Source organism: Rhipicephalus sanguineus, chromosome 8, assembly GCF_013339695.2.
Source record: "Rhipicephalus sanguineus isolate Rsan-2018 chromosome 8, BIME_Rsan_1.4, whole genome shotgun sequence".
Taxonomy (NCBI): Eukaryota; Metazoa; Arthropoda; class Arachnida; order Ixodida; family Ixodidae; genus Rhipicephalus; species Rhipicephalus sanguineus.
This window is the reverse complement of record NC_051183.1, coordinates 107,858,319-107,870,379: the sequence shown is the minus strand read 5'-3', so window position 1 is coordinate 107,870,379 and position 12,061 is coordinate 107,858,319. Positions and strand designations below refer to the sequence as shown.

Here is a 12,061-nt window from a genome sequence, read left to right as displayed (position 1 = left end):
ACCTTTAAGGCCCCCCGGCAGAGGCAACACACCCCTTTGGCTCTAGCTTCACGTAGACGGCACCTCTGGGCTGACCCACCCAGGGGAAATCGGCAGTCGCCTTTTCCTATCTCTCTCTCTCTACATCTTCGTCTTTCTCGCTCACTTTCTATCTTTCCTGTCTGCTTCTCTCTTCTGTTTATTTCACGTTTTCCTGGCGGCAAGGGTTAACCGTGTGTGGCTCCCAACCTTGGGTAGACCATATTAGGTTATAGTGACGGCGTACTGCTGGCGTTGCGCGGACTTTTCACATGTTCTGCCACGTCCCCCTGTTGGGCTCCGTGGTGGGTGGTACGCGCCGTTGCCGAACAAGCGACTTTTTCCATGGGACCCTCAAACCCCTCTTCCACCGATCGTGCCCCAAAAAGGTTACGCACCGATGCATCTGAATTCTTTTGGCCCAAAAACAACGACACTTTTCCGAAATACCACGTGGTTCACTGTGAACAATCATCTCAAAAAGCTAGAGCCATTTCACCTTTCCTTGTTGCTAAGTGCTTGAAAGACTCCATAGGAACGGGTTATAAGGCCACAAAGATGGCAAGCGGGGACCTACTCCTAGAATTAAAAGACAAGGAACCGTACCTTAATCTGTCACATCTAGTCGCGTTTGGAAACATCCCCGTCTCTGTGAGCGCGCACCGGACCATGAAAACCGTCAAAGGTGTAGTGTCCGACGAGGACCTGAGTTGCCTCAGCGAGGATGAACTACTAGATGGATGGAAAGAGTCAAATGTCACTTATGTCCAAAGGATCAAGATAAGGCGCGACAACACGGAAATACTGACCAAGCATTTGATCCTTACTTTTGCCTCCAGCACACTACCCGAGGCCACAGAAACCGGCTATGTCAAGCTTCCTGTACGACATTTCATACCAAACCCGCGGCGATGCTTTAAATGTCAAATATTTGGACACGCGTCTCAAAGCTACCGAAAGCAGCTCACCTGTGCAAAATGCGGAACGACGGGTCATTCTGTTGATGACAGCGCTGGCGATGGGACTCGCTGTGCGAACTGTGAAGATGATCACCCCGCGTATTCCAGGGCCTGCCCGGCCTGGAAGAAACAGAAAGAAATACTCACGATAAAAGTAAAAGAAAACATAACGTTCCGCGAAGCACGACAGCGAGTTTCATCGTCATTTCCAACAAGAACATCTTTTGCCGAAGTGGTGGGACGGGGGGCTGCACCACAACGGCCTATCGCGGTTTCCCGGACCACTCGCAACGTGCCGAGGCAAACGCCACCCGCCCCCATGGTAGGAGCAGCGAAGGCTGCCCCACCTACTCTGAATCTGACCACACCGGCGGCCACTACAAGCTCCGGCACCGTAGAGGCCAAGGAGAGCACATCGCCCTCCGGCTCGGTGGCGTCCAAGACTTCGTCACACCAGGCGAAGTTCCCACCTGGCAAGCCAGAGAACCCGGAGACTCCAGGGTCGTCGGGTCTCACGACCACGCCTCGCCCGGCGAGGTCGGACAAACAAGCCAGCAGCTCGCATACGCGGGCGTCCAGTGCCTCAAACGAGGCCATGGACACATCTCCGGTGCCCCTGCTACCGAAAAAACGGCGTAGCTCCCTGGAGCGCACTAGAAAACCAAAAAGCCGATAATGGGGCCAGACGACGGCCCTGCTACTTGAGCTCTAAATTTCGACCTAAACAACACTCACTTCCTTCTCGTACACACAGCACTACCTAACGTCCAATATGGAAGCACAAATTATACAATGGAACGTCAGAGGACTGCTTAGAAATCTCGACGATGTGCAAGAACTCTTGCACAAACATACACCAAAGGTGCTGTGTGTACAAGAAACACACTTAAAATCCAAACACACGAACTTTCTACGCAGCTACATTATTTTCCGGAATTACCGGGATGATGCCATGGCGCCATCCGGGGGTGTAGCCGTTATAGTTAATCAAGGAGTAGCATGCACACATTTACCACTTCGAACTTCCCTTGAGGCAGTGGCTGTTCGAGCGGTTCTTTTGAACAAACTCGTCACCATTTGCTCTCTCTATATACCTCCACATTACCAACTGCAAAAACATGAATTTCAGTCTTTAATAGATGAGCTCCCTGAACTTTACCTTGTACTTAGGGACTTTAATGCGCATAGCTGTCTAGGGAGGGACTCCCGCTTCGATGCGCGAAATCGTCTAATTGAACAGTTCCTTTTCTCTTCCGGCACGTGTCAATAAAAAAGAGCCAACGTACTATAGCCTCGCGAACAATACGTACTCGTCCATAGACCTCAGCATCACATCTCCATCACTTTTGCCCCTACTAACATGGAAAGTCATTAATAATCCCTATGGAAGTAACCACTTTCCTATAGTTCTGAGCACCCCAATAGCTAATGAATGTCCTCCACAGGTTCCCAAATGGCAAATTGAGAAAGCCGATTGGGAACAGTTTCGTAAAATGCCTCTCTTAAGTTGGACCAACATGCGTGCTTTAAGCATAGATGAAGCTGTAGACTACTTTACAGTTTTTTTTATTTGATGCTGGAATGAAGTGTATCCCACAAACAGCAGGACTGCCTGGCAAACGACGTGTGCCATGGTGGAATACTGAGTGTTGAAACGCGCGCAAAAAAACAAAATAAAGCATGGAGGCTGCTTCGGGACTCACCGACAGCCGAGAATCTGGACAGGTTTAAAAACATAAAGTCACAAGGCAGGAGAAGTCGCCGACAGGCAAGAAGACAAAGTTGGCAGAAATTTTTAACGGGAATTAATTCATATACACAGGAGGCTAAAGTCTGGAACATAGTTAGTAGGGTAGCAGGCCGACAAGCACATTCACTTCCTCTAGTAAACACACAAGGTGACAGCTTGGAAGACCAGGCGAACTTCCTAGGCGCACACTTCGAACAGGTGTCGAGCTCGTCGCACTGTTCTGAAGCTTTCCAACGATACAAAGCAACAATCGAAAAATAGAAACTAGAGCGAAAATTCACAAAACACGAAGCATACAATGAACCTTTCTGCATAGCTGAGCTACAAGCATCGCTTAATTGCTGCAATTATACCGCCCCAGGCTCCGACCGCGTTGTAAATGAAATGTTGAAACACCTGCCATCTGAAACACAAAAAATCCTCCTTTCCCTGTATAATGCTGTTTGGTTTTCCGGCGAGGTCCCCTGGGCCTGGAAAGAAGCCATTATTTTTCCTATTCTAAAACAGGGCAAGGACCCATCCTCCGTTGCGAGCTGCAGGTCCATTGCACTAACAAGCTGCCTGTGTAAACTTTGTGAAAAGATGATAAACCGCCGACTTGTACATTTCCTCGAAGCAAAGAAATCATTTGACCCATACCAGTGCGGTTTTCGAGAGGGTAGATGAACCTCTGACCACCTTATCTGTATCGAGGCACAAATTCGCGACGCTTTTGTCCACAAGCAATTCTTCGTTTCGGTGTTCCTCGATATGGAAAAGGCCTACGACACCACATGGCGCTTTGGAATATTGAGAGACCTATCCCGCCTAGGTGTCCGAGGAAAGATGCTGACCATAATCGAAAGCTATTTGTCCTATCGAACGTTCCGTGTTCGAGTGGTAATGTCTTGTCCCGAATATTTGTCCAGGAAACTGGAGTGCCGCAAGGTGGTGTCCTGAGTTGCACACTTTTTATTATAAAAACGAATTCCCTACGTCTGTGTATTCCACGGAATATCTTTTATTGCACATATGTCGACGACGTGCAGATCGGTTATAAATCTTGCAACCTTTCAATGAGCGAGCGGCAGGTGCAACTTGGTTTGAACAAGGTAACCAACTGGGCAGACGAGAACGGGTTCAGCCTTAACCCGCAAAAAAGTACTTGCGTATTATTCTCAAGAAAGAGAGGCCTCCATCCCGATCCAGATATTGATCTGCATGGTCAGCGGCTACCTGTGAAAACGGAGCATAAATTCCTCGGCGTAATTCTAGACACGAAACTAAGCTTCATATCACACATAAAGTATATAAAGAACAAGTGCATAAAAAACATGAATATTCTAAAGGTATTCTCACGCACTACGTGGGGTAGTGACAAGAAGTGTCTGATGAATCTTTATAAAAGCCTCATACACACGCGCCTAGATTATGGGGCGATAATATATCAGTCTGCGACACCAAGCGCGTTGACGATGCTTGACCCTGTCCACCACTCGGGCATTCGTATTTCTACGGATGCTTTTCGCACCAGCCCTGTGGAAAGCCTCTACGTCGAATCGAACGAGTGGTCGCTCCACCTGCAGCGATCTTACATGTCGTTTCTATACTATCTCAAAGTGAACGCAGACAACGAACACCCGTCACACCCCACAATTAATGATTTATCTAGTTCTGCCCTTTTCGACCACCGTCCTTTGGTGCGACAGCCCTACTCACTTCGTGTCAGGGGCTTAGCTGAGGAAACGGGTGTGCCACTTTTCGAACACTGTCTATTGGCTCCCGCTGCACAACAACCGCCGTGGCGGTGGCAGCTTATAGACTGCGATCTTTCTTTCATAGAAGTAACGAAACACGCGCCTATTGCGCATATCCGTACATATTTCCTTGAACTACAACAGAAATACACTTGTGCAGAATTCTTTACACATGCCTCAAAGTCCAATACTTCTGTGTCTTACGCAGCCGTTGGGCCATCCTTTACGGATTCCGGTATTCTACACCCTCAATCAAGTATCTTCACGGCAGAAGCTTACGCGATACTTGCGGCCGTTAAACACATTCAACAATTAAAACTACAGCAGGCAGTTATTTACACAGATTCTCTAAGCGTGGTAAAAGCTTTAAAAACTCTGAGAAGACACAAAAACCCCGTCTTTGTCTCGCTGTATTCTCTTTTGAGCACGATCTATGCACTCGAACAACTTGTCGTAGTGTGCTGGGTGCCAGGGCACCGCGAGGTTCAATGCAACGTGTTCGCGGACCAATACATCCTTAGCTATTCCGTCACTAGACCTAAAACACTACCTGAAAAGAAAGCTCAGAGCCTTTTGACAGGCCAGATGGGATATGCATACACGAAATAAGCGACACGTTGTCAAACCGCATCTGGGTAATTGGCCGCCAGTATCAAAGTCACACCACGCAGAAGTTACACTCTGCAGACAGATCAGTCACACATAAAGTACACACACACACACCTTCTGTCCGGTGGCGAGCCACCTTTGTGTGATAGATGTGGTCAGCCACTCACTGTCTTTCACGTCCTCATTCAGCGCAAGGAACTCGATGCTATCAGAAAAAAGCACTTTTCATTACCCTACCAACAGCAATTTCCACTTCATTCTTCAATGTTCATCGGTAGGGACCCGCTTTTTACATATCAGTCACTGTCTGCTTTTTTAAACGATGTACAGAGTTTTTATGTCATATATCAAGATGATCCGTAGCACGGCCTCTAAACAGAGATCGCTGCTGCGGTGAATACGTCAAAAACGGCACTTGCCTCCCGGCCCTTGGACTCAAGGGCGTTGACGAGGCATTAGTGCTGATGTCATATCTTCGAAGTTTTATTCTTGCCACCACTTGTCATTCATTCCACTACACATATTTCACGTCACTCTCATGATTTTAATATATATGTATATGTTTTACCCGCCTTTAGCGCGAGGAATATTAAGGCCCCTATACAGCTACTTACCGCAACCATTGTTCACATCCTTTGTCTCATGAAGTGGCGCTCTTTGGCCATCAATTGGCCCTTGCGCCATTAAACACCACATATCATCATCAGACTGTTGATCCATAGGAAGTAGATAACCTGATACCCAACATGCTTGGAAGGTCCAACGTTCGAATTTCTGCAAACTAGGCAAGCAGTGGATTTGAGCCGTTCTTACGCTCTATATATCCTACCGCGTGATTACTACGTTGCTATCGACGCGCTACCATGAATTTCTGATAGCCGATTCTCACCTGACAACCGGTGTGTACAAGTTACTCTCGGGCACTAAAACCTAACAGTGTTTTTTTTTTTTTGGGGGGGGGGGGATATATGCGCTGAATAACACGCGTCAGTCGAAACCAATCAAAGCTTGGTTTGCGGAGTCTATTAACAGCTCAGTTTCGTGGATAGGCAGCCGGACTTGCCGCCAATGCTTTCGAGGCATTTCCGTATATCAGCCTAATATTTCTATAAGTTCCTCTTCCACAACCATTGAGATGGGGCTAGTTGATATTAATATTTATAATTGTAGTTGTTTAACGTCACAAAACCTTCACGTGATTATCAGGGGCCCCGTAGTAGAGGGCTCCGAAAATATCGACAACCTGGAGTGTTTAAGTCCGGAGCCCTTTAAGGCCCGGCTTGCAGTCGATCCATGCATCTCATGAGGCGTTATCAAGCTCACAGTAAAGCGCTCAATACGGGCCATAAGAAGGCTAGCAAAGCTCAAAACCGGGTTAAAATGAACGAATAAGGTCTACAGTAATAAAATTAACAAATACAACCAAGTAGTAATTACAGCCTAAAAGTGCTAACAGTGCTTCGGAAACCTGCTCCTGACTCCCGTGCCGCGCAAGAGATGGCGCCACCGCCTCGCCAGAACTAAAGCCCCTATACTTCGTAAAAGTACCGCCATCTGCTCTCCCCTCCGCCGCCTCCTCTCCTGCGCGCTCTCGCGCGCGACGGCGGCGCCCCCTCGAACGCGCCACGCGGGCGCGTGAAGCTTTCAGGCCGGTTGCGCGCTGGCGCTGCCACTTCAGCCACAGCTTTTCTAGTCCAGCCGTGGTCGCGTGCCATGTCTCGCATACGGCTGTGTGTAATGACTCTATTATTTCTGCGTTCATTTTCTCAGTTGGTGTAGGTGTGCGCACCATCTAATTCCCTTACAGCGCGCCAGGAGAGCTGCTGCAAGCAATGTACAATTTGTAGCAAATTGCATGTCGTTTACGGTTCTTTTCGGAGCGCAGCGTTTCCCTGTGTATTTATTGCATCGGCAAGAAATATTTACATGGCAGCTGTGATGTCAAGCCACGCCGTTTGGGAAGGAATAGTTCCCGTGCGTATAAACTATCATATATAACTGCAGCAATGCCTGCAATTCCCATGAAGGTGCTCGATCAAAATTTCATGACATTTCATATATGTTACTTCTCCTCGGCCTGCCCGCCGGGGTGATGTAGCGGTTTTCGGCGCTCGCCTGCTGACCCGAAGGTCGCGTGTTCGGTCCCGGCCGCGGCGGTCGCAATTCGATAGAGGTGAAATGCTAGAGGCCCGCGTACTGTGCGATGTCAGTGCACGTTAAACAACACCAGATGGTCAAAATTTCATTTCCGGAGCCCTACACTACGGTGTGCCTCATAATCATATCGGTGTTTTGTGAAGTGGAAGATTTATGCTTCAATAAATTCAGTTGTTAGTCTGCGCTCGTCCTGTGTACTACTTCTTCTTGGTTCCGTCAACCGCGCAGTTTTTTACCATTCTATGTCATACCAACTAGCCCCCCAACGCACTTTACTCAAGTTAGGTGGAAATCTTATCACTGCAGCAAAACACCATAAGCGTCGGAGAACGTTCTAAACATGAATGAACGTTTATTAAAATAAGCGCATGGCTGCGCTTTAATTGAAATTTTAAATTTATTGCTTTGATCTACTGCGCGTCAAACAGGCATCTGCTGCAACTACCGCAGCGTGTTGAAACTTATGCGCTAAATCTGTGACGCGATAATTCATGATGACACGCCGGCCGATGAGCCGCGGTTCGCTGAACTAAAGCCGCGCTCATGTTCCGAATTTTCAAAACGTTCTGACTGTCACCCAGAAGTAGTTCGCCAAATTAGACAATATGATGGAGGAGCTGCACGCAAATGGACAGCTTTCGATAAATCCTGCGCGCTAGGTTCTTTTTTTTTTTTTTTTTGCTATCGCACTTTCCTTCCGACGCTCGCTCCGTCTTCGCCCTTCCATCCGCACATCACAGTGAAAGGTTAGTAGAATATGTGGAACACAACCTAGTGTTCTAGTGCACGACATTCGTTCTTTCAGAGTTATTAATATATGGGGTTTTACGTGCCAAAACCGTGATATGATCAGGAGGCACGCCGTAGTGGAGGCCTCTGAAAATGTCGACCATGTGGCGTTCAAGACAGTCACTTGCTCGAGAAAGTGACTGCCTTGGTGCATGACAAATAACACGAAATTTCGCGTGACATTGAGTGACATATCTTTCGCGTGACATATCTCACACGGCAAAGCAAGACGCCTGTCAAGAGTAAAAACGCACGAGCACTTACCTCACAAAGCCGCGCCGATCTCGGCTCGAAGTTTGCTCGACCGATTCTGCGGAGCCAGATTTTTCGACGACCTGCATTTTCTTTTCCGCACGGAATGCAAAAAAAACTTTTTCACATAGGTGTCACGGTTATGGCAGCCAAACGCACAGCAACCCGGCATCGCGACAATACGAGCGAGACGCACACGTACGCTTCAAACTTCGTGCACTTCACATGGGGCGAACACACAGCGCATGGCACGTCGGAGCGTTCAACATGGCGCCGAGAGGCGAAGGAGACAAAATACCGAGAAAGAGGGCGCGCGCTACCACGTGACCGCAGTCGCCCCTATCAGAGGCGTGGAGAGGAGGAAGCGGCGTAGATCAAGAGAAAGCTGTACTTTTCCGAAGGTATAGGGACTTTAGCCAGAACTGTGATAGCTCCTCCCACGTGCACTTCGCCGGCGCTTGACTGCAGCATGTTAAAGGGGAAGCAACCTGACGGAACTCGCTGCAGACGATACCTATCACAACTGCCGTAACAAGCAGGAAGTCGATAAAGCGCATCAAAAAGCAGTGCGCATGCCGGGGAAACTCTGCATGCTTACCTTAAACATTGACGTCATCGTCGGTGCCGTAAACGGATCAGTGGGGACTCTATGAACGGGAATCGCTGGGTGTCCGTGCTACGCACTTCCTCGGGTTTCAAAGTAGTGGAGCTGCCATTTGGTTTTTTTATAGCACGGTGTGTTGGGCTAGTTAGTTGTTGCATAGCTAGATGACAGACCTGGCAAACGTTAGGAACGAGAAGAACGAAGAAACAGAAAGAGCGACAGCTAACAACTAATTATATTTTTCGGAAGTACACAGAATATAAAGGCATTCAAAATATGCGCAGACCTAGATACTAACCGCACGTGGAAGGAAAACAAAATAAGACATTGAAACGCAGATCACAACCAGGGTACCTAGAGCGCAGCTAAACAAAACTATTGATTTCCTAATATAACAGCGGTGAACACATGCTAAGGGAACACTTTTTTATCAATTAAGTACGGGACATGTGTGATGTCTTACAAGCGACGCACTGCCGCTCCCGGCAAGAAGGTGTGCCGCCTCTTCAGGACTGGCAAGCACCGGCTTCCGGTCACTCAGCCGCGCGGCCACAGCGAAAGGGATATTGGGTTACTTTTTCCCCTTCAAGGACGCAGCGCACGGACAGCGCCTTCGCAAACTGGCGCCGTTGTGCAAAAATAAAGCACTTCGTACATAGCAGCCGAGTGGTGTGGTTCTTCCCGCGCAATGCCACACAAACATCGCAACGTAAAAAATATGGTCGCACTCGCCATTAGTCTGTGCCTTGTTGGGCTCCGTACCGCAGTTTGATAACACGCGCATACATGGAAGGAGCCGGGATGCGTTGACTCGAGAACTGCTCGAGGGCTTTCACACTAATAGAGAGAGAGAGAGAGAGAGAGAGAAGAGACACAACTAAGCGGTTGTCTTAATTTTATTTGCCAACGGTTTCGACCGGAGGACCGGTCTTCGTCAGGGCTTATGACCAAATACAGCGCTATGCGAACATCCAAAATCATCGTGGTCACTCTTAGTTGAAGGAAGGAAAGGGAGGAAATAATAAATCACTCAAGTTGTCAGCGGTGACGTATAGTGTGTCAAACAGTTCCTCTCGGCTCATGAGGAGGGCGCTGCGATCGCCGAGGCGAGCAGACGTGTTTGCATCGGCTCCGCCGTTGCTGACCAATTACGCAGTGCCAAGTACCTCGAACCAAAATTTTTTCCTCCACCAATGTGTCCGTGATGACGAGAGGCATCGACTGATACCAGCTGACCCCTGAGGTACGCTTTTTTTGTCAAATTTCGGGACTTCTTCTACCGCCGCCGTGCGAAGGACTGCTAGGCCTAGGCGTGCTCCGCGGGCGCTAGGCCTGGCACCGTCGCGCCGGTCGCCGTCTGCCGTACTGCTCGGTGGCGGCCGCTCGTCAGCTCTGAGATGGAGGCGTCCGCTCGGACAACAGTGATCGTGGACAACGAAATGCGCGTTCAAGTTCAAGGAGAAGAAATAACACCAGAGGAGTACCACAACGAGGCCGGATGGACGCTCGCGGGGGAGCGTATGTCGAGGCTGCGCCGGCGGGCCCCCGCCAGTGGCATGCCCGACGGATCCGGCGGGAGTCAAGCAAGCCCGAAATCGAAATTCAACAAAAACGTGAGAGCCTCGGTCATCAAGGCCGCACGCATGCCAGCCATGCCGCTGGAAGAGAGCAAGATAGTCGTCAGACCCAGAGGGGGACTGGACATCGTCAAGACCGCACCACCACCGTCGCCACGGCCATACTCGCCGCGGCCAAGATCACGAGCGAGGGAAAGCGCGGCGGACACCATCTGCCCCAACACGCAACAGAATATTATGGTCGTCAGTACACCGAACGAAAACAACGCAGCAAGGTACGCTACAATCCATGAAATCTCTATTCAAGGCAAACTCTACGAAGTCAGCGCATATCGCACGGCACCTCACGACACCGTAAAAGGCGTCATCAAAGGCATCCCCACCGACGCGAACGCCGAAGAGCTCGATAGAAATATTGTCAACGAGAGGAACCCACTAGCAGTGGGCGCAAAGAGGATCGGCAGCACGACCTCCGCGATCGTGGTGTTCCAGGGACCCAAGGTACCGAACTTCGTCCGATACGGAGTCACCCTGATACCTTGCCACCTCTACAGGAAACAGATCGACGTTTGCCACCAGTGCGGCCGAGTGGGACACCGTAAGGACGTGTGCCCGACACCCACAATCAAGACGTGCCTGGCCTGCGGGCTCGCGAACCCCAAGGAAGACCATAGCTGTACCCCAAAATGTAAGCTGTGCGGGGGCGAACACTCGACCGGAGACCGAACGTGCAAGGCAAAATACAAGATGCCTTACGTTGTGCGCAAGCGACAATGGGTACGGCGACAGGCCGAACTCCAGCTGCTGCCGGAAAGCGATTTCCCGCCACTCGACAAGCCGTCAGCTGTGCAAAAGTCAAGGACTCCATCGAAGAATCGCGCGCCAAAATCCAGAGACAGCAGCAAGAAAAGGTCACCATCACATGAACGAGTAGGCTGGGTCGACGCAGCGAAAGGGAACAATACAAGGAGCGCGCAGAAAATCACGGAAGCCGCGAAGAAAGACGATATGAACAAGGTGCGAGAAGCCAACGAGACCTTAAGGCAAGAAAACGCGGCGCTGCGAACAACTATTAACAACCTCTCGAGAGAGATTGCTGAGATCCGTAAGCTGCTGCTATGCAACAACGAGTCTCCACAGAGACCCACGCCAAGCTCAAGAGAGACAGAGGAAACAAGCACGAAGAACCAGGAGGCAGCCGTAGAGGAACCGGCACAGAAGAAGCGAGCCATCGAGGCCCCGCGCAAGCAAAAAGAAAACGACCGCAACGAGAACCTCGAAGCCAAATTCGAAGCGAGATTCACCAAACTCGAAGAGCTACTCACGGCGAACATCGCAGCAGTGACAGCAATGAAACAAACAGTGGATAACTACCAAGCTGAGAACATAAACAGATTCGCCTACATCGAAAGGACCCTACAGCCGATCGTGAGCCACCCGACGTTTGCGCCCATTTTCGCGCTACATCCACCCAACCAAGGAACCGCATACGCGCCAACGCAATTATGGCCGCCAACGCAGCAGCAGCAACAGGCGTAACAGTGTGGCAGTGGAACTGTCGCGGCTTCGGAAGGAAGAAGGCAGTCATCCAGCAGCACATTGCACGCGCC

At 49.8% G+C, this 12,061-nt stretch overlaps 1 pseudogene; it reads left to right on the top strand.

The window, feature by feature from the left end:
• Positions 1–10,310: 10,310 nt before the first annotated feature.
• LOC119403427 (uncharacterized) lies at positions 10,311–11,858 on the top strand (annotated as a pseudogene).
• The last annotated feature ends 203 nt before the right edge of the window (positions 11,859–12,061 follow it).